Consider the following 6,000-nt stretch of genomic DNA (forward strand, 5'->3'; position numbering starts at 1 on the left):
TGCCTGAATGCACTTCTTCAGTACTGAATTGAACCCAAAAGTTAAATCCCAGCTAATTGAAGAGTCCAATTCAAGTCCTGTTCTTCAAGATAGGTAGCTCTAAAGTTAATACCTTCGTTGAACAGAATAAGAGATGCCTGCTATTTTCTCATGTAGTTACAAGAAGAATAATTAAAAAAAAAAAAAAAACCACGCAGATGGCAGTATCGTATTTACCTGGAACATAGAAAGAAGTACAGTAAATGATTTTGCCCTATTTTTAGAATGCCCTATTATGTGGTAACCATTGACTTCGTTCTTGCAGTACTAATTGAGCTTTTAGGTGCTCAAAAAACATTCTTGTGTTAGAGAATGTTTTCAGAGATTGTACCTCTCAATTCATGCTTGTTTTATTTTATGGTGAGGAACTTACTAGTACTATTTTGGAACAAATTTATAGTTTCAAAACCAGTTCATTTAATATTGGCCCCCTTACAGTCACAAATAACCTTGATAAATATCAAAGGTGTTTTTTTTTTTGCATGTACATAATAGGTGACAAAAATGAATCCATATAATTAGTTCCCGACTTAATGAACTTGGGGTAGAATTCAGTAATGCTTAAATATGAAATAATCCAACTTAGAGCTTTTGAGACTTCTTTTACGTGATTGAAGCTTACAGCAAAAACAATTTATACAAAAGCAAAGCATTTTATAAAATATAATTAGATGTAAAATTTAAAATGGATAGTTATATAGGTAAATGCATATCCCAAATAATATATACTTCTCTAGCACTTGAAAGTATATGTATATATACACACACACACACACACATACACATATATATAATTACTTGAGAATAATATATTATTATTTGGGTATATATACACACACACACACATATATACTCTCAAGTGCTATAGAACCATATATTATTTGGATGTAAAAGTATGTATATATATATATATATATCAGTATATACTCAAGTGCTATAGAAGTATGTATTACTTGGATATGCATTTAGCTATATAACTAATATATATGTATATCACCACATTTGACCATCATAACAACTTACTTCATTATCATTATCCTTTTTATGCAGATGAGAAAACTGATCCCATGCTGTAAAGCTTGAAGTGGCATAACTGAAATTAGACACAGATAAAATTCCATGCAACTATTCTGAACTGCTAATAGAATAAATTTAATGAAAATGTACTGCACATACCAATTCTTTGTGCAGCAAGAAGTTGCTCTTGAAATAGTTGTAGAAATATCTTCTAAAAAATAAACATAACAAACATGTAGCAAAGAAGCATGAGGTCAGTCAGCAGCCCTATACATCAGCTCCTTTTAAAAGTAAACCTTGGCCGGGCGCGGTGGCTCACGCCTGTAATCCCAGCACTTTGGGAGGCCGAGGCGGGTGGATCACGAGGTGTAGAGATCGAGACCATCCTGGTCAACATGGTGAAACCCCGTCTCTTCTAAAAATACAAAAAATTAGCTGGGCATGGTGGCGCGTGCCTGTAATCCCAGCTACTCAGGAGGCTGAGGCAGGAGAATTGCCTGAACCCAGGAGGCGAAGGTTGCGGTGAGCCGAGATCGCGCCATTGCACTCCAGCCTGGGTAACGAGAGCGAAAATCCGTCTCAAAAAAAAAATAATAAAAATAAAAGTAAACCTTGCTTACCATATAAATTGGTATCTTTTCTCCTTGGTACTAAGGAGAATGGAAGGCTTTTTAATACGTCCATTTGAAGAGCAAGTTGAGACTATTGGTGTATTATCTTTGAAGTGCTACCAGTCTCCAATGTGCAATCTAAAAAAATCAAGATTCATTGTTGCAATGGTAGAAATAGCTAAGGATCACAGAAAAATAGAACAAATTTCTTTAGTAATATTTTTATGGTGTTCGTTCTGTCAGAAGAAGCCCACAAATGACATCTCTGTCTGTCCCACTGGCATGAAGTTGTGACATCTAATAGAAGTAAAGAGATATGTTAGTTTCCCCAGATACCCCATAGAAAACTGTCATGTCCTTGTTCGCAGAGCAGAAATAAACATTTACTTCAACATTGGAACTCTCTTTGGGGAATTAGGTCCTGTGGCTTTTTGTTTTGTGATACAGCACAAGTTTTACTCCATCTGTTCTTTTTAAAATAAAACCTATATTCCATGGAACATAACGAAGTGGCTCTTATTGATTTATGTCACATTCTTATGTCTATTACTTCTAAATGTCTTGTTAGGTTGGTCTATCTGTAGTTATTAAGTTCTTTATTATATGAAACCTTGTATCCCTCGAAACATGAAATTGTCAAAGAAAAACAGATGTGATGTGTTTCTGTTAGATTTTCATGTGTATATTACTGAGCTCAAGCCCTATAATCTGTAGTCTCATATCATGGATGATTTATCTTTTGGAATAAAAGTCCATCATTTCTAGTGCATTACGCTTTATGGAATAACCTGTAATTTAAGTAAGAGACTTAAGTGGCCACCTACCATATGGCATATTATCCTAAGAAGACCAAAGCTTGTCTCACATTGCAATTAAGGTTGTTTAAAAATTGTGATGTTCAGTCTATCAAATATGTCCAAACTACATAAGTACTATCTTAAACACAAATTGTAGCCATTGGCAGCCAAACAAACATATAATTTTGGTTAATTATGTTTGATCAAGTTTCATTTCTAGCAAGTTGAACAGAATTTCAAGTATCTAGCTATATGCAATTTGTTGGTGTTGGGGAAAAGAATCGAAGAACTTTTTTTCTCTGCTTATAAGAATTTAAAGTGGAAATCTAGACAACATAGTTCAGCATAATTTGAAATGGAAAATAATATATGTGGCATTTGTGGTCTTTTAAATTTTTGATGAAATTGTTTCCTCAAAATCTTTTTAATTCTACATGAGAGTAACTAGATACAAAGCAATGCATTGTTTTACCTAGAAGCCAGATCTTTTAGCTGGTAAAGTGATTTGGAAAGTATTGCTTATGGAAGCAATTTGGGCAACCCATTTTGATTAGAATACTAAAAGAAGAAAACCTATAAGCATTTCAATAAATAATATTTATGTACTCATCTAGGAAACAAATTTATAAGAAGTTGTTGAGATGTATTCACATAAATAAATACTTCTTTAAATCTATTAGCATGTCCTAGCAGAGTATGAAGCCAAGTTTTAATTAGGAAGAATGGCCTGTGGCTTTGGATTAGATATAGGCTAAGAGCTATGAATCTGAATCTATACTCTTTCTCTAAATCAGTTTAAATATAGACTGATTTGTTAAAAATATTTGGGGTCAAATATGTTTTGAATCACTCATTAAGACATCACCAGTTAAAATATATTGGCCATCACTGAATATTTCTTTATTTTTGAGACGGAGTTTCGCTCCTGTTACCCAGGCTGGAGTGCAATGGCGCGATCTCGGCTCACCGCAACCTCCGCCTCCTGGGTTCAGGCAATTCTCCTGCCTCCGCCTCCTGAGTAGCTGGAATTACAGGCACGCGCCACCATGGCCAGCTAATTTTTTGTATTTTCAGTAGAGACGGGGTTTCACCATGTTGACCAGGATGGTCTCGATCTCTTGACCTCGTGATCCACCCGCCTCGGCCTCCCAAAGTGCTGGGATTACAGGCGTGAGCCACCACGCCCGGCCTCATTGAATATTTCTAAACCGCAAAAGTGTTATTTCCAGTATTTTCCTGAGATGAATGTGAGTTTTAGGTAAGTACAGTTTAAAGGTGTAATCTTCAAACAAACAAACGAGCAATCTTTATGGAGCTGTTTTTATTTCACAAAATTTAGGTCCAGTCTACATTGTCAAGAAGTCAATAACTTTTGGGCAACTGAGTAATTTAGCTATTTTAGCAGAAAATATCTGATTATAGTAATTTGTTCTTTTGTCTCCTCTAAAGTTACCGGGAAATTAAAGTTGTATTCTTCCAGCTATAATAGAAAATATCAAAAAAACAACACTGCCTTTTAATCCTTTCCATTTAACCAATGTAAAGCTCAGCCACTTACACATCATATAAATCAAATAAAAGTTATTGCGTGTTTTAAAAAAGCAAAGATTTTTAACCAATTTTCAAAACAGTTGAAGTTAGCTGGTAGGTAACTTCATGGATTTTTGACTTAACAATGGTTATGAAAAACTGTCTCTCTAGATATGTAGTATAGAGAATTGGTACAAGCCTGGATTCTGAATTTGTTTTTTCGGGTTCAAATCCTGGCTCTGCCACTTATTAATCTTAAGTGTATTAGTCATTTGTGTCTCAGATTCAAGTGTAAAATAGAGCAGTACTATATACCTCAAAGGGTTGGTGTGAGATTACTTGAGTGAATGTATGCAAAATGCCTAGAGCGGTACCTGCACATAATCAGCATGTTGTGTTATGCCTATTGCTATTAATCCAAATTAGAACATTTGCTTCAAGGTTGTTGGAATGTGTCAAATCATTATTTGCTGTCATTTTTTTGGAGTAACTGACTGTATTTGATTTCTGAAACTCTGATTTCTGAACCTTTTATTTGCACTTCTATTATTTAGTTTATGTATTGACAAACTGGGGATTCTATTAGTAGCTTATTTCTGACTTCTTTGTTTGCATGGTAAGGACTAATAAAATATATGATACTTTCCAAATGAAGAAATATATGTCTTCCAGTAAATCAGTAGAGAATTGCATTTCAACATGTGTAACATCATTCATCTGAGTACCTTAAAATTGCCTATGGACAAGTATGATTCTATTTAAGAGCCAGAGAAAATGAGATCTGAAATTACTTTTGGAAAAGGTCAAAAGGCAGAATGCTAGTAACAAAACTGAGGTTTCTGAATTTGTACTTGAGCAGCCTAATCACTAAGCCAACCTGAGTCTTCTCAAGTCTCCTAATGACTTAGATGGGTGAACAATTTTCCACATGAGTGCGTTAGACATAGGACCACTTTTCTCCATCACTCTGTCTCTTCACTGTCTTTCCCACACTGATTTCCAAGAAGCCTGTGTGTTTCTTTGATGAGAAAGTTCTTGTAAAGCTGAAATAAGCTGAATTACTTTTTCTAGTGTACACTGGAATTGTCCAGGTTTTTGTACAGATATGATGTGATTAACTCTCAGAAAAAATGGGTGTAAAGCCTGTTTAGATGTGGTATCCTGGATACGAAGACCTTTAGTCTCCTCTCTTGCTACAGGATATAATCTTCTCCAGTTAATGTAGATTCCAGGGAAAGGGTTCATAGCAATCACATTCCATCTGAAGGATCTTCCCTTAGTCAGATAGGGAAAGTTCGGAGAAGGCCTTTCTGAGAGCTTTAGGGGACAAACAAGGTAGAGAGAAACAAGTTCAGAAAGATTTTGGTTCTGAAGCTGCTTCTTTAGTTTGAAGTATGTAGCAGGTCAAAGTGCCATACTTTGTAGTGTCATTTTCTGAGCTTCAACATATCTGTGGTAGACTTCTTTTTTTTTTCTTTTTTTGTACCTCCAACACAAGCAACATGTTGATATATCTTTTTTTCACTTACCTTACATTTTTTTCTCAATGAGATCAGCATTTTCTCTGCCCTCATCTTCTGATTTATTCCATGAGCACCCTTTTAAGACTTCAGCTCCTGTCTTTTCAAGTTGTATCAACCTCACTTTTCCTGTCTCAATTTGACTTCACATTAAATTACCAAGTATTTTCTGTCTTAGCTACATTATCTTATAATCTGGAACAAAAGGAAATCAGGATCTTTCATTCAGAATTGGGTTTGTGCCAGCCTGAGGTTTTTAGAAATCCAGATATTCTACCAATATATTTAAAGCTGGGCTCATAAATCCCTAAATAACTCCTTGTTGAAGCAGAGATGTGATGATTTGATGTAGGTTATGAACTCCTATGAAATTGGGTGTCAAGAATCCTGTGTGTTTGTGTGTGTGTAAATATGTACATATACATGTATCTCATATGTATATGTATATATATAGAATATGTGTATGTATACATACGGAGAAAAATA

Source organism: Callithrix jacchus, chromosome 18 (genome assembly GCF_049354715.1).
Source record: "Callithrix jacchus isolate 240 chromosome 18, calJac240_pri, whole genome shotgun sequence".
Taxonomy (NCBI): Eukaryota; Metazoa; Chordata; class Mammalia; order Primates; family Cebidae; genus Callithrix; species Callithrix jacchus.